The following is a 23,237-nucleotide window of genomic DNA, read 5'->3' on the forward strand; positions in this document are numbered from 1 at the left end:
ATCATCTCAGAAAATATGAATTGGGGCAGTTGATATTTGATAACAGAATAAAGGCTATAGAGCAGAGCAAAGGTATTTACTCTTCTTAACACCTTGTTTTTCACATACAAAAATATTCTATACCAAGATATTTCATCCTTTAAAAAAAACCAATTAAAATGGATTTCCAACTTTATTGTAAGACTAAAAAAATAAAGATGTTGGAGACTAGCCACTCCTGTCCCCAGCAGCCATCAGCCTCTGTCACAGCCCGACCTTGAGCCTCAACTTGGCAAAAATGTCCAGGCCTACAGAGACTGAGCGATGCATCGAGTCTCTGATTGCTGCTTTCCAAAAGTACAGTGGGAAGGATGGAACAGCTGTCAACTCTCCAAAACTGATTTCCTTGCTTTCATGGTCACAGAGCTGGCTGCCTTCACAAAGAACCAGAAGTACCCTGGTGTCCTTGGCCGCATGGTGGAGAAGCTGGACCTCAACAGTGATGGGCAGCTAAATTTCCAAGAGTTTCTCAACCTTGTTGGTGCCTTAGCTATACCATGCCTTGAGTCCTTCCTCTAGGATTCCCAGAAGTGTATCTAACCCTCTCGTTTGCCTTCCAGCCACCAAGTCATCAGCTCCTCTACCATCCGCACCTGCACTGAGCCTCCCACACCCACTGCCACATGCAGCCCATGCCTGCTAACAGAAATAAAGCAATGCTATTTTTTTAAAAGCTTAAAAAGAAATAGGAGACTAACATAGGGGAAAACACAGATAACCCTTAGTGCTGATTACACAAGCTTTATGGATGTAGCATGGACAGCACAGTCATGAGAGATATAAATGTTAGGTTGGATTTTATTAAGGCAAAAAAAGAAATTATGTCAATAGAAATGTCAAGATAAAATGCATGCAACAGACCAGTAGAAAATGGTTATAAAGGGCATGTTTGATTAAAGCCTACAATCTATAATAAATAGCAAAATCATAAACCTTGATAAGAAAGTGAACCATCAAATTAACAACTGGCCACATCAGTGTCTTACATGATATAGGTAAGGAAAGCACTTTCTGAATAGGGCTCCATATGTCCAAGAATTAAGGCCAACAGCTTGCAAGTTGGACTTTATGTAACTAAAAGGCTTTCCACAGCACAAGAAACAGTCAACCAGGTGAAGAGGAAGCCCATAGAATAGAAGAAAATCCTTTCAGCCATACGTCTGACAAAGGTTTAATAGCAGGAATATACAAAGAATTCAAAAGGAAAAAGAGTCAAAAGTAAAAAAAAAAACAACAACTAAAAAACAGTGGGGGGTTCTAAGAAATATCTCAAAAATATTCACCACTCCTAGCATTAAAAAATACCAATATTCACCACTTCAAGCATTAGGAAAATACCAATAAAAATGGCTTTGAGATTTTATCTTCCCTCAGTCAGAATGGCAATGATCAGCAGAACAAGTGACAAGAAATACTGTCAGGGATGTGGGGAAAAGGGGCCGTCATTCATTGTTGGTGGGGTTGCACACTGGTGAAACCACTAATCAGTGAGAAGGATTCTAAAAAAACCAAAACTATTCCATAAGAGCCAACTATGCCACTTCATGTCATAGATCCAAAGGACTTAACGTCATATTCAACGCATACTTGTTCAACCATAATCATTGCTGCTCTGCCCACAATAAATAGGAAATGGAAAAAGCATAAACATCCTATAGCCTACATTACAAAATACTATTCAGTGGTATTTAAGAACATTAAATCATGAGCTATGTAGGGAAACAGTTGGAACTAAAAAAGATAATAGGTGAGGTAACCTATACGCAGAAAGATAAGCATCACATGTTCTCTCTCATTGGAGACTTCTAGCTCCGATTCTTCAGATGTGAATACACAACCTGTAGTAACAGTAACTATGAAATCCACAAAATAAAATGTGACCATTGCCAGAAGAGGTGGGTTGGGGAAAGGGAAACCATAAAGAGGAAAATAGCAGGGTAAAAGTAATCAGATCAAAGAAATGGGAAAAGTGGACTCCTTAGGGAGGTGGAAGGGGGTAAAAACAGGAGAAAGCAGTTGGTGGGTAAGTAACAAAGACGCATGACTGAAAAGGCCACAAGGAATCATACTGTTAACTATTTATAGAAAAAACTCTACCTTAAATGTTGGTGAGCATGCAATATCTATTTTCTATTTCAATGATACATGTATCTAGTCCAGTGCTTTTGTTCCTCGTAGATTTTCATTTTTAAAAGTAGTTTCTTAGTTTAAATATAAATTAATGTTAAGCCTTTTCTGTGTTTAGCATAAAAGTAAAGCATAAAGGTTCCATAAGTTTTGATACTATATTTTGATATGTGTTCATTAGGTATATTCTAATTTCCATCATATAATTTTCCTTGAGTTATTGCTGATTTAGAAATGCTTTATTTAATTTCTTATTATTTGGGACATTTTATATGAATTTCATTTTATTTATATTTATTTCAGTTATGATCAATAAATATATTTAATAAGATTTCCATATTTTGAAATATATTGGCATTTTTAAAAAATTAATTCATTCAACATGTTGCCTTGTAGTGGTCAATATTGTTGGTTCTAAACTCCCCTGCTTCTTGTTTTACACATCTCACATAACCATTGAAGAATATGTTTCTGCAACAAATAGTTGTGGCTCTCAACAACGACCCATTAGGTCCAGCGGTAGATGTGGTGATGGGATAGCTAGTGTCCCTCTCATAGAACAAGTGGCTGCTTGGATGCAAGGAGGGCAAGTGTCATAGGACATTTAGACTTCATCTTAAGATTCTACCTTGGATGCATAATCACCTGATGCAAGGTCAAATCATTCCTAGGGAAGTGCACATTTAGAAACTAAGAGAGGAAAAGCCCTGCTGATTCTGGCTGACATGAACAGCACTGACAGAAAACACTCTCTCCAAAGCTGCTTGCTGGGCTTCGCTTCTGTCCTTTCTCAGCGCTGAAGCCTTCCTTTTACAGCTGTTCAACTCAAATGTCTTCTTGCAGTTCCGGCTCACACCTGGGGTTTTCTTTAGGTAAGTTTTCGGTATTCCCTTTCTCATATTTTGCTACCATTTTATTAACTACTATTTAAAATCTTCAACAATTCTTCTAGGCTTATATTTTTCACACTTTTAAAAAGTATTTCAGCCGGGTGTGGTGGCGCATGCCTTTAATCCCAGCACTCGGGAGGCAGAGGCAGGTGGATCGCTGTGAGTTCGAGGCCAGCCTGGTCTACAAAGTGAGTCCAGGATGGCCAAGGCTACACAGAGAAACCCTGTCTCGAAAAACCAAAAAAAAAAAAAAAAAAAAAAAAAAAATTCTTTATATTACATCTCAATTGTGATCTCCTTGCTCTTATCTTTCTGTTCCCACCCTCCCTTCCTCTTCCACCCTATTCCCCTCCCCTAGACCTCTAACTGGTGGGGTCCTCCTCCCCCACCTTCTGACCACAGCCTATCAGGTCTCATTTGGATAGACTGTATCCCCTTCCTCTGAGTTCCCACAGGTCTCTCTACCAAACAACAGAGGCAGTCCCCTGCTCTCCCTTCCCCTTTTCCATGTGGAGAATGAGCTGTCCATTGCCTATATGATAAACATTTCTGTATGATTTTGAAAGTTTGTTTAGAAATACATATTTAGGATTGTATTTTTCAGATTTAAATTATCACCTTCCCCTCATATACACACTTTCTCTCTTGCATCGTTTATTGGAGCCTGGATTTCAATTTGTGTGACAGCCACCGAACACATTTTTCTGTCCTTACTGCTTGCCTGTCCATCAGTGCATCTATTGTTCAACTTCCATTTGGGAGTGTGTGTTCCTTCATTTGTTTCCAGTTTTTGAAGTTGAACCCAAGGCTTCATGATAGGAAAATGATATAACAGTTGAGTTACACCAACCGTCATAATGTAGTTAGAGATCTAATCAGGTTCAACTCTTATTTTGCTCATGACTTTCTGCTTGATTCTTTCCTGAGCTTTTCTTGACTTCTCTTTGGAAATGGAACAAATGTCAGCAATCTATTTTATTAAGTCTTTTACTCTTAAAGTTTTAATGATTCTTCTTATAATGATGACCATAAAATCTGTAGTATATTTCTTTCACTTCTAGGGAAACAAAAGTAAATCACAATGCTGTGTTGATGGTTTCAAGAGAAAATGCAGAGAGACAAAGTAATATAAATGTACTATAAAAGGGATGACAACTTCACAGAAGCCATGGGGTGTTAACTTAAGTCATTTTAGGACTGAGTAGAAGTTGTGAGACTAAAAAGCTGAAGTGAGTGTTAATAAATGCTGGCTTCTAATGGAAAAACGTGTTTCTCATGGGGTATGGGTTTATATCTCTGACCAGCTCCACCATTACACTAGAGATGAACAAAAAAAATCGATGGTCAAGGATATGAGCTACTTTGTCAGCCCAGGAGAGGAAAGTAAGAGGTAGGCAAAAAAGGAGGGTTGAATGAAGCAGCCTGGGATGGATTGCAGTCAGAACCCACAATATGAACCTCTGGCTATTTTATTAGATGCAGGTGGGTACTTGGAAAAGCAATTACAGATAAATGTGTTTTCATGTGTTAATGTACACATACACTTCCAAGCTCTAAACTGTGGAGAGTTCTGTAGTATTGACAGTGCAGAAGCAATGGATATACCTAGAGCCTAGATTTTGGTTTCTGATACTAGTCTCCAACGAAAGGGACCAGCCTCCTTAGGGAAGTGAGTAACAATGGAGGAAAGGGAGGAAATAGATGAGCTGAGCTGGCATACGCTGTAGAGCCTGAACGTAAGAGAATTCTCAAAAACAAAACAAGGCAGCACCTACAAAAAGCACAGAAAATGAAATGCGTAAAAATGTGTTTGGGGCTATCAGAGTGACCAATAGATAAATCAGTAATAACATCACACTAGGACATGTCACAATATGAATACAAAATATAACATTGAAGAAATCAGTAAGTGAAATGAAGAGTATGAAACACATAATAAAGGTTTTAAAATAAAGGTGGTTGAACTTAACTTGTTACCTTAAAAAAAATGTGAGCAACACATCTTGAAATCCTTCTAAGAAATGGGATAAAAAATGGACAGGGTGTTCCAGAAACACACAGTGAGCGTGCAACCAGGAAGGTGGGGAAGGCGTTACTTGTCAGTGTAAGTTGAATTGGCAACACAGTTTTGGAGAGGCCTTCCATAGTAGGTGATGAAAGTTCACTTTAAACCTTTGTGTTTTTCCCCTCCAGGATCCAAAACCTCAGCCTAAATATGAGAAGAACACGAAACTAATCACAACTAAAGGATTTTCTGAAAAATGCCAATGAACCTGGTATCACTCAAGAGTTTCAAAGTCATCTAAAAGGGAACTCGTCAGTTCAGGAAGCTAACAGGGCATTATAAGTAATTGTGATTAGATGTCCTGGATAGGATCCTGGAACAGAAAACAGATGTTAATGGAAAACAACAACATCAACAGCAAAATCTAATTAAGTATGTAGTTGTTGATAACAATCTGTAATCAGTGCCTAATTAGTTTTGACAAATGTACAATAAGGAGAAAACTTGGTGAGAGAGAAAATATAATACTCTCTGTATTATGTTTTTATAGAATAAAAGGTGAATTTAAGATATCCACAGGGACATTGCATCTTTACCATTTCCTAGAATGCACATCATATCTGATGCTTCACACTTGACGTGTCCCATTTTAAAAATGTAATAACCTCATGATAGTATAATTCTCTTTATCAGCCCCATGGTACACTCTGTTATCAATGATTTTAGCCCTTGATGCATGTTAAAGCCCTACTTTATAATATTAAATTTCAGTTAGCTCACTATTTCTGCTAAGATAACTGGCTAGTGAGCTCCCAAGATAGGCCTGGCTTCCTCTCCCAGTTCTGAGTTACAGGCACATACAGCTATGTTTGCCTTTTTATGTGTGTGCAGGGCATCTGAATGTAGGTATTGTGAGAATAAACACACGGAAGGAACTTAAAGTTTGCTTTTAATGTTTAACCTGCAAATTTGCTTGAATATTCTGCTAAACTATTACTAATTCTTCCAAAATATAAATCTTTTGCTAATTTTGGAGTTCATAATTTGATTATTTCAAGAAGAGAAAAAATAGTTTTAGCTTTGTTAATATTTTTACAACCAGCATTATATTTATATTTGGTACATTATTGTAAGAAATTTGCCAGCATTTCAGTTTCTTGTGTGACTGAGGAAAATAATTCTATTTTTTATTGCTTATTCTTTTTCAATAAAAGCATTGTGAGTGGGCCTTTGAGGATGGTACTCATCCTGATTAAATCTGGAAACAGGGCACTGGCCTCTGGCTGGCTAGCACTTGAAATCACAACAGCAGAGGGAGTATGCGTGGTATTTTTAGGTATGTGAGCTAGAAAGAGCGTCAAAGCACCTCAGGCTTCACAGACAGTCCAAGATAGCACCCCTTCCTGACGTTAAAGACAATCTGTTCTTGCCCTCTCCCCACTTTGACAATTATTCATGCACCCCTAAGTAGCTCTTTGAAACAAGTCAAAGCAAAACGTCTCATATTTAGTAAATATGTACAGTAATGGTTTCTAGTAACAGGAAAGGTTTTACAATTGAAAGTCATGGTAATAACGGTTCCTCCAGTATGCTTCTATAGCAAATTTAAAGTTTAATTGTTCAAGATCTCTTTTGAAAATTACATCACTTGGAAGATTTATAATGGTGTATAGAATTGTCAGCAGGAAGAAACACCAGGCCTCATTAGTTAGATCCCCAAATTCTAGGCAGGCCTGGAACCAATCCGACCCCAACATATGGGCAGCCTTAGGAGAGAAAGCACCTCCAATCATTTCCGTTCCAGGGTTAGTGCCTTGAAATGTTGTGTTGTTTGTTATAAAAAAAGAAAGAAAGAAAGAAACCCTCCATAGGAAGTCACAAAGTCTGAAGTCTGACTGCAGGTGTTAATGTAGCTATTTTCTCCAAGTTATTAGGCCTATAAACCATGCCTTTTATTTAATTTTTCTATGATGACAACAGTGGATCACAAACCTCTAAAACCTCCCCCTGAAAAGGACGAGTATGGAAAACTAGGATTGTGTCTCCTCTTTCTGAACCTTACAAAATGTCCTTAGCAGATGACTTAAATAGTACGATGTCATAATAATCTATAAATCTCATTTCAATACTCAGGCTTAATGTTAAAATTTTAGAATAATTTTCTATACTTACAGACTCCAAGATTCAAAAGTAAATAAAATGTGAATATGCTTCCTGTCTCTTTAATGATGGGTTCTAGGTTACTTAGAAAGAGAGGCTATGACACTATTAGACTCAATAAACCAACACGTACTTCTCTGCCCTGGTACCTAACTCTTTGATAAATAGCAAAAAGATTATTTTTAAAAAAAATCAAATGAAACTTTTAAAAATTATGCTCAAATCTGTAAGCCTAGCCACTAGCAATGGCTATAGCGACCATGAGTCTTAGAGCAGGGCCTACTCTTGTTATTTTCCTAAACTAGTATAATTTTTCAGTGCATACTAAACATGAAACACATAAGTATAGATCTAAATCCTCATCAATGTGTCATATTTTTGCAACAGAACTTCTTCTGCAGAGAACAACTGACCATGGGATGCCCAGACCAAGCTGATGCACCTTAGGACACAATTCTTGCTCCCAAAGTGCAAGGCTCATGGCAGAAGTGTGTGTGTGTGTGTGTGTGTGTGTGTGTGTGTGTGTGTGTGTGTGTGTGTGTGTGTGTGTGGTGGGAGGGATGGGTTAAGAGCCAGAGGACCAGGAAAACTACTGTGAGATTATGTCTTTGAGAAATGACAGGGACATCACATGTAAACTTTCAGCAACATAGCTGCCTAAACAAGACCTGAATATTTCCAACATTTGACATTCCAGTGTAGAAGGGGGGAAATATCAGGGGCCACTCCACAAGCCGACATGAATAGCCACAGGTAAATAACTTCACAAAAATAAAAAATTAATTTTCCCCAGGATGAACTTCCTGGTTGGATGTATAGTAGAGAGTGGTCAGCCGAAGAAATATGTATGTGCAAGCAACTGAGTGGACTCTGCAGGCTGACTGTATATTTTGATCATTTATTGTGTATATGTAACAGCATTAAAGTAAATGGAAGCTGGGAATTTGGGAGCAAGGTGGTGGTTAGGCATAGAAGGAATAGAAGCAAGTAGAGGGAGAGAGAAATGATGTACCTACAATTTAGTTAAATAAAATTTATTTTTAAAAATAAGAATTAGCATGAGAGGTCTATGAATGCCGGCCCTTAGCTCAGTAGTCCTTGCTTAGCACACACACACACACACACACACACGCGCGCGCGCGCGCGCGCGCATGCACGGACACACACACACGCATATGCCCACACAAAACTAACAACTTAGAATTCTCAGTGCTAACATTAAGTTTGGAAAATGTGATCCATCTACTACATATACATACTTTATGGAGCTGTGGGTTTTGCTCACGGAACAGTAAGGAATGCTTATTATCGATTGTGGGTTTGTTTGCTTGTTTGTTTTTTGTCCAAGATTATGTATTTCTTTCTGAGTCAAAATTCTCGAAGTATGGAACGTGAGAAGTTGTACTGGTCATAAACCCATTCTGCATCATGGCAGCAAAGTCAGGAATACATTTGAAGATACTGTAACTGAGTGGAATGATTTACACAGAGGTGGTAGGTTTTTCCTGGTGACAGTGGGAAGCATTGAGGATGCAGTGAACACATTCGTGCAATTCCGTTACTCTAAGGCCCCACATGCTGCTTTGTCTTTCTGTGATATCTCAGCCCTGACTTTTTTCTTTTGGATTCATGAACACAACCATGTTATGTTGCCTAGATTAGCTGGGATCTCCATACATTCTGCCATGGCCATCTTTAACATATCCACAATGATGGTTCTTAACAATTACATATTGGCTAAACTATCGGACTGACTTAGGCTGATGTCTTCTCTGCTACTGAACATGGAAGATTATCCTCCCTCTTTCAGTTTCATTGAGATGCGCTTAACAAATAAGATGCATAAGTTCAACTTGTATAAATGGATGTTTTCACAAGTGCATATATTCTGAAATGATTTCTAACATTTACCCAACTTATCCACTACTTGTTCGTTTTGTAGGCTATTGGCAAATCAATGAGCAAAGTCAAGGCAAATAAACATAGTAGCCTGAGACTCTGCTTGGTTTATTCTCCCTCTCTCTCTCTCTCTCTCTCTCTCTCTCTCTCTCTCTCTCTCTCTCTCTCTCTCTCTCTCTCTCTCCTCCCCTTACTGACAATCAAACAGATTCTATACAACTGTACTCTGCTTACATCCTGGCACAAGACTAGGAAGGCTGATCCAGCCTATATTGCTTCAGTGTGTATACACAACAACACAAAACTGTGTCTTAGGGAAACTCTCCCACTTTACCATATTATGCATATGCATACTTATATATGCAAGTGATGAAAAACAGCCCTCTTATAGAAAGGGAATGTACAATAAGCAAAGGCATATACAGTTATCCAAATCTATCAATCAAGATAAGGAACCCCCTAACTACCCCTTAACAACTAGATTCCCCCCTTTTGGGACCTAAAACAATATTCTTGGCTTTTGAGATTCTTCATGTTTCTGGCCTACTGCTCTCTTGAAATGCATCCCAACCTGTTCTATCATGTTGCTTTAAGCACATTTTCCTGGAACTTCTCTGTTTCTCTGTGAGTTTTTTTTTTTTTTTTTTTTAGTTGAATAAGAAGCCAACAATCTGTAATCCCTTGGCCCAGATCCTCCCATTGGTACAAAGTTGCCTGGTACAACGATAGTGAACTCTTAATACTCTGGGGATTAGTAGCTATGACCAAAGTCCTTACAAAACAAGAAAGCAAAGGAAGGAGAGTTTTATTTTGACTCAGGGTTCAGAGGATCCTCGTTCAACAATGCTAGCAAGGCACCGAACAGGGAGAGGTCCAGCATGCTCAGTTGGATTTCTCCTGCTCCTCTGTTTGTTCACTGTAGAACCTGGCACATAGGATAGGGACATCTACATTCAGGATACATCTTCCCCTTCATTCATCCTTTCAGAAGTATTCTCTCACATATCCTTACTAATTCCCTGGCATTTCTCAATCTTCACATGGTGGCATTACAGTCATAGTGTTTAACAGAAATCCAAATCACATTAATTAGTCACTAATCATTCCATACTGTCCCAAGCATCTACGATACAAGATATTTGGCACTTCAAAACTCTGTGGGATGGTAGATGGCATATTAAATATTCTCATCATAAAAACAATTTAAAAACAAATATGCAACTTAGAAAAGGTGACCCTTTTTGAGCTTTACAGTGTACCACAGAACACAGCCAAAAGGTGTTCTCCCTCACATCTTTTTTCTACCACAGTTGTGTCTGTGCTAGGATCCTGCTATTTTGGATCTATCTTTAAATGTGACTTGCATTACCTAATAGCTCAGTAGCAAATGAGACAACAAGGATTTCAAGGGTGTTGGGGTTTTTTTTCCTAGTTGCTACTGGAATTTTATACCAACACCTGAAACATCCAATACAATCTTCTTTGGGATGAGTGCTGTGTCCTAGTCATGCCATGTCCCCTCATACACTGGACTCTAAGGGCTACCCTATGAAAAGGCCACCATTGGACACCCAGTAACAAGGAGAGCCATGAGAAATTTGTTCTATATTTTTATGACAAAAATCTTAATTGTAGAGCATTCAATTCACTCATTAATAGATTTGAATATTTAAGATATTAAAACTTAATAATATAAGTATGTCCAATCATTAAGGTACTTTTAAAAAGTAGAAAAGAAAATGCATTTTTACTTCCTTTGTGTGAAATGTTTGTACAATCTGCTGTAATTATATCTGTGAGTGAATAATATATACACTGAAATTAAATAATTAATCATCTCATACAAATGTTTAATGTTTCTCCCAGAAACTATAAATGTCTACAAAAGAAATGATATAATGACAAAGTTGGCTGCTAATGACTATGTCTTTAAATACTTACATAAAATATCTATATATTAACACACTAATAATGAATTTGTTCCTAAATATATAATGATTAAACTTATTGAGGACATTTTCCATACTGTATAAGGATAAAGCATACATAACCAAAGCTCTGAAGCTTGTTTTACTATAGCATTGTTAACATCTACATTTAATAGTACAGACAATATATCTTCAATGAATGTATCTGTTAATTCCTAAATCATGGTGCATTTGTAAGTTAGACACTATGGGCATTTAGTTTAGTAAAACAATTATAAATACTAGTATATAATATGTAAATTTTAAAGAAACCATTCTTAGTGGTTGAAGTAATTAGTTTATTTAAGAAACTGTAATTTCACACAAGTGTAATACATATATTACACTACATATATAATATATAATGCTATATATTGTATATTATATTAATGTATTATATATTTTAACATATTGTATACTGTGTTTGCCAGATGTAATCATCATCTTGGAGCCTTACTACTGAATAAATGACTTTTTTAGTTCTTTCTGAACTCTGGCTTGCTGGTTAAGCATAGCTCTTCTGGCTCAAACTCCTTTCCAAGCTGACTGGTTCAATCTGACTTTTCTCAGCTTCTCCTGAATTTTTCTGTCTCTATACTCCATCATACTCTGTGAACTCACCTGAACTTAACTGCATTCAGCTGAACTGCACCAAACTGCCTGTACTATACTGAATTCAACTGTACTGTACTGTACTCTACTGTACTGTCCTCTCTTCTCTCTCTCTCTCTCTCTCTCTCTCTCTCTCTCTCTCTCTCTCTCTCTCTCTCTCCCTCTCCCTCTTTCTCTACTGTACCCGAATTTACTCTTTCAGTTCTACTTTATCCTGTCTGTTCTCATGAAAATATGACATATCCTATCTCTGATTCATTCTGTCAAATATTTCTCTGATTCATCTCTTTGTCTGACCCTCAAATAGACATTGATTTCAAAGATGGTTGCTTCTTTCTACAAACTACCTTTATCTTTGGGATTAAAGATTTGTGCTAAGAGTGTGTCCATATTACAGTCAGAAGGATTTAAGATGTGTACTACGAATGAGTCTGTATTAAAGCCAGAAGGATTAAAGGTGTATCATTCCAGCTGGATCACACAGACCTGGAAGGTCTTTAGATGTGATTCCTTGCCAGAGGAGCCATGTTGCTAGATTAAAATTCTTCTATAAAATATTGTTCATGATTGGCTATTGTAATGCATATTTTATTTACTTACTATTTTGGAGTGCAAATCTTATGCATCCATATAACATATGGCCTATTGTTAGGACTAACAAACTTACTAGCCCATAAATATCTCTCGCATAAGCAAAGTTTGTCTAACTCTCAAAATATGTCCGATCTCCATTTCTGCGTGTAACAGCCCTACTTTAATTTCCACAAAAATATAGTGAGTGCAAGAATAGGATAAAAAATCATTGAGGATGACCATAGAATAACTATATCGAGACACTATTATGTATTATAATATTCTTTCTAAAAAAATTAATCAACTCCCTTTTGTGGCCCATTAAATTTTAATTTACAATGGTACATGTGAACAGCTGTTTATTTACAGTACTTTCAGTCACAGAGACAAAGATTCACAGAATTGAGAAAGGAATAAATAAACTGGATGGTCTTCTTTAAATCCAACTATGACTTTCATCTTTGTCACAAAAATAAGCACAACATTTGGCAAAGATTGGAGACTTCCACTGCAAACAGGTCCAAGTTGGCATGTAATCACCTTGACAGCCTCCCAGAACAGCAAGCCCTCTCAGCTCTGATAGGTTCCGTTTTCTAAATTTGACTTCTCCTGTGTACAATGAATGAGTTGTTCCTGGAGAGAACAGTCTCAGGATTGCCTGGGGGTGGGGACAGATTTACCAGCTTATAAATTAAAAAAGATACTCTGGTAGGTCAACAGCACCTTTCAAGGGAGAAATGTTAGCTATAAGCAATATAAAATGTGTTTGTAAAGATAAAGAAGCAATAGATTGTGCTTCATTTTCTCCCAACACCATGTTATTTCTGATTTCTTTGGAGGCAGTTGAGCCTAAGACCATGTATGGGAGGGGTAGAGACCAATGTTTTCTCTCAACCTTCACGTTTTTGGTGTCAGAAGCTATGTCAATGTTAGATTTTTATCCTTAGAAAATGCTGTATTTTCAAAAACTTAAATATCTTCATAAAGCAAAATAGAAAGAAATGCATGTGATAAAATACTTGGATTGTTGGCAAACTGTGACAGGAACAGGCTGAGTCATGCACACAGCTTGAACTTTGAAGTCAAGGATGTTCTTATCTTTAGTTTCACGACATGCCCAGGGGCCTGTATCTTTTCCCACGTCACTCAAAACATGTTGGCAAAACCTTGATGAGATGCTGCAGCATACATGTGGTTATTTTCAGAACTGCTTTGGTTCACTGTAGACTGAGCCAAGCTGTCAAGCAGTATAAGAAAGTTACTGAAACTATAGAGTATCTCAGTAAATTAAATATCAATGGAAACGGACTGTTAATCTCCCTCTGCCTCTGGTCAAGCATTCACCTAATTTAAGCTTTATTTACTTAAATTCTCAGTCCCCTCATCTTTATTAGACACCAGAAACAAAGAAGCTGATTATTCTGCCTGAATTCTGCACCATACAGTGTAAATCGCTGCCTTTTTTTTTTTTTTTTTTCCTGGGCAAGCTTGGTTCTTTATGTGCTCACAGCCTTAATATCTTTTTTTTTTTTTTTTTTTTTTTTTTTTTTTGGTTTTTCAAGACAGGGTTTCTCTGTGTAGCCTTGGCCATCCTGGACTCACTTTGTAGACCAGGCTGGCCTCGAACTCACAGTGATCCGCCTGCCTCTGCCTCCCGAGTGCTGGGATTAAAGGCGTGCGCCACCACGCCCGGCTCACAGCCTTAATATCTTTAAACAGCCTCTACAGATGGGTCTTTTCCCAGGCTTCCTCCCTATATCTGTACAGCATAAAAACACTACTCCACTAGTTGAAACTATGGAATTGTAAAGCAAAAAGTCTTTGAGCTCTCGGAGCTGGGATCTTTCACGTCAGTCTTGGGAATGCATTTTTCAGAGAATGGAGGAGGCATGTGTTCTTAGCCGTTCACTTGAAAGTTCAAGGTATTAACCACCCTTCCACAAGTAAAGACATTTCTATTCAAAATCATACTGTTAATAAGTATTGACTTCAAATTAGAAATTTGGGCTCCTCACATTATAAAAAACATATTCTGAACAAGTTTCCAAAGCTGTTTTTGTTCACTTTCTCATAAAAGGATGGAGGAGTCTCCTGGGTTTTTTGTTTGTTTGGTTGGTTGGTTTGGTTTGGTTTTTTTTTGTTTGTTTGTTTGTTTTTTCTCCCAGGCCATATGAAAACATTCTCTGCTAAAAAAAGGAACTGCTAAGGGATGATACATTCTCAATCATATGGGTTTTGAGCCTTTCAGATAGCAGTTGAGACATTCAACTTATATTTTACAGTTTTCATTTCACATGAAAAGGAAATATAATTCAAAAGAAAAAAGGGGACAAATGAACAACATTGTTCAGTATTTTGAAATTTTCATTCATCATAAAAATCACAATTGAAAATTTATTTTTCACAAGTTTAATTTGTTTTAAAATTATGAAAAAATAATTTTGTTGAAAGGATAGAAAGTGTACTCTATCATATGTTTTTGTTATATAAGATATAATTCCAAAAGACTGAAGTTCCATTTAGATTATATAATAATGTAATAATTATGTTTACAATATGCAATTTTTGTTTTCTGATAAAAATGCATCAAATATAATTTTACGTGAACTGATATTTTCTTCACTTGATTTAAAAATATTTCTTTCTCTTTTTTCCCTTTATTGAGAATAGATTTTACATCTGTCTTCAGGATTCTAATACAGACTAAAGAACAGCAACTCTCTAGGAATTCCCTGGTACTCCAGTACCAAGTTGTGGCTGCTAAAACATCCAGTGTTATGAACCGAACAGCTGCTGGATCTTTGGCATTTCCATTCATTGTTGGACTATCCTGACCATAGTCTGTAAACCATTCTGATAAATGACCTTTCACCATACACACAGTGGTTGTTTGAATGAGAATAGCCTCCATAGGCTCATAGGCTTGCATACTTGGTCTTTTGTTGGTGGAACTGTTTGGAAGGATTAAGAGAGATGGTCTTGTTGGAAATGTGATACTGGAGTTTCAAAAGCCCACATCATTCCCACTCTCTCTCTTTCTCTCTGACTCTGTCTCTTTCTGCTTTCGGTTGGGGATTGGGATGTAAGCACTCAGTACTGCTTGAGAACCAGAGCTGCCTGTTTCTGTCATGCTCTACACTGTGATGGTCATGGACTCACTCCCCGGAACTTTAAGCCCCAATAAAGTCTTTATTCTATATTTAAAAAATAAAATAGATTTTATTTCATACTTTATATTATAGTTTCCCTTCTCTAGTTCCTCCATGATCTTCTCCATTTCTCCTCCCATCTAAAACAACACTCTTTTTGTCTCTCACTAGAAACCAAATGGACATATAAAGAATAATGATAAAATAAAATAAAACAAAAACAAACAAATCAGGAAGACAAAACAAACAGAAGAACAGAAACCAAAAAGAGCACCAGAAACATGTCTCTATCTTTTTTTGAATTCCATACCTGAGTTCAACACATATTAATCATATCTAACCCTCCTACTTACAATTTCTTCCATGTTCTTCCCATACCTATTCTTTTTTTAATATTTATTTTTGTTACATTAGCTATTATTATCTTTTGTACCAGGGAAACTAGGGCAACCATCTCCAACCTAGAATTTGCATAATTTAATAAGCTTTACATTAACTGTTTAAACATAAGGCAAACATTAAATATTCCTGTTCTGAAATATTTAATACCAGAGTGGTTCAGAAATCAGATTAATTTGACTGGAGTATTTATATCTATCTAAAAAGATATCTTGATGATGGGACCCAGGTTCAAACATGAAATCTATCTGGTTTCCATGTACTTTGAACTGCTAACCTTAAGGTAATGCTGGGTAATAGCTTGACTACAAGCACTTTAATTGCAAGCATTTATATAAAGTCAGGTACAGAATTTTCTGCCAAAAATGTCATGTCAATGTGTTCAGAAGTTTCAGGTTTTAGATCCTGTACCATTGGGCATGGAAGAACTACCTTCTTTCCTTGCATAAACCATATTATCGACCATTTGAAAAGTTGGGTTTTAGAGCCAACAAAACCCTGATTTCAAAATTAAAGTTACTTTATCTTTCTAATCTTCTTTTAATTTCCTTTTTTATGAATTACTTACCAGAGTAGAGATGGAGAATGATGTAATATTTCTCATGTATATGACTTAACAAGCCTCATACAGTGCAAATAAGCAAAGTGGGCAAAGCTACACTGTGGACAAAGAAAGCTACCTGCATACATTTGCAAATATTGTGTTGACTAAGTATTTATGGTCCAGCCCTAAGATTTCAACCACTGAGCTGTTATCTCACTTCTATGTGTCTTTTATGGGTGTCCAGTTGTAATACTTCTCATTTTCTTTGATTCCATTTAGAATTTGCATATTTTAAGAATTTTAATTTACATTATAACTCATCTTTATAACATTCTTAGCCTACCTGAAAAACATTCTGCTTCTGAGTTTGTCCTTACTTTAGACATTTTCTTAGACTCTGATCAGTCATTAACTTGGTATTTAGGTGGATTTTGTAATGCTGTTAGAGGATCACATCAAGGTTAGGGATCACTTGCAGGTATGAAATCCGTAGGTTCAGTGGTAAGCAACAAACCAAGCTAAAGAGAAAAGCATTCGCAACCCAAGAAATGCAAGTTAAAAGTATTTCAAGTTTTCATCTTACCCATAAGCAAACAACTGACAACCAATGTTGGTGAGGAAATAAGGAGACTAGAACTATTATCCAGTTCTATTTATACATAAAGAAAAATGAAATCATTAAATTTTCAGGTAAATGAACAGAACTGGAAAATATAATAGTGGGTAAGGTAACCTAAACCTATAGAGACAAAACAGTACTGCATGTTTTCATTTATTTGATAAAATGGATTTGAACTTAGGTTTGGTTTTATAACCTGGAATAGCAGAGAAGCCAGGAAAGTGGCAAGGAAGCATTGGAGGAGGAGCAAGCCCCTCTAGAGAGGTACTAGGAAGACACAGGTGCTATAATTGTGGAAATATAGAGTACTTCACTGTAGAGGAGGGAAGGAGAGTTACACAGAGCCTAGGGGGAAGGAGGAGGGATAAATAATGTTGAGAATGTCTTGAAAAACTGTAGTCAATCCTATCATTTTATGGGTATAATTAAACCTACACTAAACACACACACACACACACACACACACACACACACACACACACACACACATATATATATATATATATATATATTTAATGCAGTTATACAATATGCAGTGGTTCAAATAAGAAGGACTCTCATAGGCCCATTTATTTGAATGCTTAGTCATCAGAGAGCAGCACTATTTGAGAAGGATAAGGAGATATGGCCCTGTTGAAAGAAGTCTGTTACTAGAGTGTGCTTTAAGTTTCCAAAAGAAGACACAAAGCAGAGCATTGCCCACCCCTACCCCATGTGCCCCACCAGTGCCTGAAGAGTAAGATGTAGCTCTCAACTACTTCTCAGGCACGATACTTGCTTGTGTGCCTCCATGCTCCCTGCAATGATGAAAATGGCCTAAACCTCTGAAACTGTAAGCAAATCCCAATACTTTCTTTTTTAAGAATTGCCTTGGCCATAGTGTCTCTTCACAGCCCTAGAACAAAGGCTAAGACACCCAACATGGTGATGAAAATGCACCTGTAGGATTCATGGATTATGTATCAAAACCACCAGTGCCTGGCAGAAAATACCTCTATTCTAGATGGAGATCTTCAAAGCTATTGTCGTTACCCCTAGCTGCCTGTCAAAGTAAGGCCATGTTGGTGAAGACATCACATAGATCAGTCACAGGACTTGGAGAATCCTAACTGATACTAACCTGGAAACCCTCTCCCTGAGGCTGCTTTTCATAGTGACAAAAAGAGCTATATAAGCTTCCATAGAAAAAAGTGTTGTCAACAATTATTCCCATGTACAAAGCCTGAAAAATCACAGAAAAGTGATTTAACCACCAAAATAACCTCTGTAGTTCAATAATGGGACTTATGTTCTAGAGAGGAAGAGAAATTTCTAGCTGGACACAAAGTCTGCTCAAATAGAGATAACTCATGATTAATACTAGAAACCTAGCCAAGACCAAAGTCATAGCCCCTCAAGAAGAACCTCTAAATACAATATTACTAAAGCAATATACTTTTCAACAGCTTTCTCAGAACCATGGATAAATATAGCTCCCATATCTTATCTCAGATGCTCTTTTTGAAGAAGACAGGAAGTAGTAGAGAGATCCACAAGTGGTCAAAACAGAGAGAATAAATGTTCTTGAAATGTTCATCCCAAATGGGAAATCTATAACACAATCGCTATACTTAAGGTTCAGGGACCATCGCTGGAGAGGGCATGGAAAGATGGGACAGGGGAGCTACACAGGTCAACTCTCAACAACATATGTGTCTGCATCAGACCAGCACAGTCACTGTCATTTTGCACATCAACATGGACAGAAGAGGTTTGTAATGTTCCACCTTTAGCTGAAGAGCTACAGGCAGCCAATGGCTGCTCAGGGAGGGAGAATCACTTTTGTCTATGAGTTGTTTGTGCTTTACTTGCTTTTTTCTGGTTTGCTTGTTTCAAAGGAGAAACACCAATCTTAAGTACACATGTAAGAAAAAAAAAAAAGAGCAGCGACATGGATTGGATACAGTAGGATATTTATTGTTTAATGAAAATGAATGCAGAGAAAAGAACAGCATTAGCATCTGCAGTAGCACTTCACATATTTACTGGAAATATGTCTTCATAGGTCAGTGCTATGAAATTTATACATGATGGAAGTGCTGTCTTTGCTGTTCAATTTCATGGTGATGATGCCTGAGCAGAAAGGTATAACACATACCTAGGAAGCACCTGGGATGTGACTGGTTCAGTTCGTAACTGTGTTCTACCATTTCTGTACTTTCATTGATATTTTAACTAGGACAGAGTGCTGTGGCTAGATCTAGTGTTCTGAACCTTACTGTCCCAGAAAATATGGTTTTAGCAGTCAGATTATTTTTCAAGGATTAAAGAACTTTTTTTTTTAAGGTTTTGTTCTGTTTCCAAAATCTAAGAGTTACAACTAAATATGATAAATGATATGAAGGTAAAGTTAGAGTTGCTGTTTTATGGCTTAATGACTTCTGTGCTTCCTTCACTTTCTGATTTTTTTTTTTTGTCTAAAAATAAAAACCTATTCATTGTTACTTCCCCTCCCCCAGTTTTCCTGTCCAGGATGCTACTTACCATGGTAGTGAAGGAAGTAAAAATTTTTCACTGAGGCAGTTCAAGTAGCATCTGAGAGAATAAAAGTACATAATAACCAAGGCCACATGAATTATGTACTGCACAAGTCAAATTAAACTGGAAAATTGTTCAAGTGTAAGGGTCAGCTGTAATAAAGTGAATGTAATTCCCTGTATTCAATCCCTAACGAAAATTAAATTGTAATGATCCTGAGAGCTCACTGTTCAGGAATGTCACTTCAAGTAATCACATAAATGACAGTTAAACTCCGGAATTGAGCTAAAAGTTAAACATCCTCTGTAATTATTCCTTAAGTCCAGAATGTGCTAGTTGCTTCAGGCAAACTCTTAGGGATAACGAAGATGCAGGAGGAACTCTCAAGATCTACAAAAATTGGTCAGTGCTGAATGCTTTAGTGAGTCACGTCTTTGTAGTGCAATGCACTGGGAAATGTTTTAGACACTTTGGAACTGGTATATTTCTCTCTCTCTCTCTCTCTCTCTCTCTCTCTCTCTCTCTCTCTCTCTCTCTCTCTCTCTCATTATATCATTTCCAGCCAATGCCATCACACTGCAAAAATACAACAATGGTTCATGATAGCGGATGAGAGAAAAATTCAGTCTTCACTTGTTCTGCCTCGTTATGTGATAGAATATATAAGTGAAAAGAGGAGAGCTAAAGAAAAGCAGTACAGACCGACAGACAGACTTTTCTGAGGCCAGAAGCAGTTCATTAAGTGAAAACCCTGAAACAAAACAGAAGTTACATGCTTGCAGTATACAATGGCATCCTCATTGTGAAAGAACTAAAGGAGGGCACAGAAGGAAAGATCAGAAGCAAGCAATACTGAACCCTACCAAGGAGAACAGACACTACAGCTGTCAGCTCCCAACCATCTTGGTTTATGTGGACTCCATCAGGCTTGGAGTCCATCCCTCCATCTTTGTTGCTTACACTGCTTGTGTTCTCTTGTAACCTGGCCTATTTTGTGCCTGCAATGTTCCTTGGTGAATTTCACACATTTCCTAATTTTCTAGTATGTTAGGGTATTTCCACTGACTTTAGTGTCCCCTTCACAGCTCCACATACAGCCAACCTAAAATCTTGATACAAGAACTGTAACAATGGTGTATATTGCTAGGTCCCAGCACTTGCTGGAAAATGTGGGCCAGTCTGCATAATGTGTCTTACAAATTGCCCATCTGAAATACAAGCACCATATCACTGATGCTATTGGGTTTGCTGACAAATCAAGATGTGCCTAGCTGCCCACCTTAGTTCACAGCTGCTGCAACCTCAGTGTGCCCTCATAATAGAAGCTGGTAGCATTTTTCTCCGAGGGAAACCCCGAGGTCACTATTCTCATCTCACGCTCTCGCCACTCATGAAGATTCCACTGTTTATGCTCGCAGCCCCCAGTGAAGTACTTCTAGTGTGAAGTATCAAGTTTCTTTTTATAGGCACTGTCACTGTAATATTAATAGCTACTTTATGTGCCCACTGGCCTGTCTTCAACTTTGACTAGGCTTAAATTCCAGTCTTTATGAAATTATACATTTTTCATCTTACTGCTCTATTCCTTCCTCCAGCTAAATCTGGGTAATTACATCGTCTGATAACCACACCACATCCTGCATATTATGATATTTTAACATTTTCTCCATCAAATATGTCTATACTTTTGAAATTTAGCCTCAGACAAATTTTCCAGATACAGAAAGAATGATTCAGAGTCTTTACTAAAATATAACATGAGCACAGTCTTCTCTATTCATATTTCTATCAGTAATGTCGGCTTCCTCAGTTCCATGAGGTTAACCCAATAAATGCTGCCTACAGCATTCAAGGACAGCTTCCAGAGTATTATTATTAGGTTATTTTAATATCTCTGTGCACATATAGTAAACTTTAATTAAGTATTATCATAGCTTTTATCTCATAGAATTATCATGATCATTCATGTCAGTTCTGGCAAAACTAATTTGCTATTTACTTAATTGTATTATTATTTTCATTTGTTTTTACCAAGATACTAAACTAGAGAAAATATCTGAATACAAAAACACACTTAAAGTCCATTGTTTACGACACATGGCTGCCAACTACACCCTCAATATTCGTACATATGAGATATTTAAAATTAAGTAACCAATGTTTCAAAGTACAAATCCACTTCTTACACTTATATCACTGATACTACATCGGCACTGAACTTGCTGAAGATAAGCTGCCCATGTGAAACACTGGCACAATTATTTTCTTTTTCTGATTGGTGTTTTTATCATGCATGTTAAAAAAATAAAGGTCAATTCTGTTCAGTAGCCTATTGTAAGTACCACCTACAATGATGCTCCCTGGCATAGTCCTGTCCTAATTCATCTACCTCAGCTTGAATGGAAGCCTGAAATAACTAATATTCATAGAATTATAACTGAATTGGAGTATTACATCTGAGGTTGAAATTTAACATAAAGTGGTCTCTCGCATCAAACATCTGTGGCATTCCAAAGCGCTAATAAAGGAAACATTTTATCTACTTCATATTCTTACTTTGCTTTTGTGATTTGAAACATATGCAATTATAACTCAGCTAAAAGTGGGTTTCTCTCACCGAATCCATGCGTCGCAGTGTGGAGGAGACAAGACTGCACATACCAAAATCTTCATCTTATTGAAACGCACTGTCTCCGGAATAAAAGTTTTTGGTTTTGTATAATATATCCTCTAGTGACAGAATTATTTGTGAGCATTCTTTCAGTTCTGAAGAAACAGCATTGTTTGTACATGAATGAAGAAAGTTTTCCTGGAAGGTCAAGTCAATGCCCCATCCTAAAACCATCTAATTCCCAGAAAGTTTATTGCCCAACATAATTTCATCTCGTTAGGAGTAGCAGATTGACAATGCTCATCTTTGAAAAACAGACTTTGGTTTTACAACCTTGCTCAAGCCATTGACCATTGTTAAGTTGTTAACATCTCTGTTTAGAAGATTTCAGAAGACAAAAGTTTCTGATGCTTCTTTCAATATGGGATTTTTTCCCAACATTTTTGTATTATACTAGGAATCCATGTAAGAAAAGGAAGAGGGTACGGTCTTAGGAAACCATAGATTATATAGTATTACATATTATTTGGTGACCGAATCACTCAATGCAGAGCAACCGCAACTGAAAATGTAGATGGGAGGGAGAATTATTAAGTCACATGACAACATCTAGATTTTGCAGTCATTTAGAAATGGCCAGATTCACAGGAATGAATACTTTTTTATATCATACTCAATTTTTAATCTTTCACCAATATTTATTTATAGTACTGTAACTAATAAACACACAGAAGACTCTGTTGCCTTATACTGCCCTCAGAGACTCTATATGCTCATGGCAGATGAGTCCCTTTCTAAGAATTACTTTCAGGGAAATTGAAATGTCCTTGCTCAGCTCACGCCCCACTCCTACTATCTCATTTTTTGGTTTTGGTTTTGATTTTGTTTTCAGTCAAGAATTCACTCATGGTGTGATGTCATTCACAGTATATCTTGCCAAGCTGGTTAACCTAATTAATGCAACCCTTCGTAGGCATGCACAGAGACTAACTTATTTGGAATAATCCCTCACAGGGATAACCACAGATTCACTGTTTTCCAGGTGATTCTACATTATCACAAACCCACATAAAGATTAAACTACCAGCCTGTGTTTGATAGCAATGACACTATTTAGCATACAAAG

The 23,237-nt window shown here is 37.1% G+C and overlaps 1 pseudogene; it reads left to right on the forward strand.

Annotated features, from left to right (window-relative positions):
* Nucleotides 1-277: 277 nt before the first annotated feature.
* LOC127192997 (protein S100-A11-like) lies at nt 278-579 on the forward strand (annotated as a pseudogene).
* The last annotated feature ends 22,658 nt before the right edge of the window (nt 580-23,237 follow it).

The sequence above is a fragment of the Acomys russatus genome, chromosome 8 (genome assembly GCF_903995435.1).
Source record: "Acomys russatus chromosome 8, mAcoRus1.1, whole genome shotgun sequence".
In the NCBI taxonomy this organism is placed as follows: domain Eukaryota; kingdom Metazoa; phylum Chordata; class Mammalia; order Rodentia; family Muridae; genus Acomys; species Acomys russatus.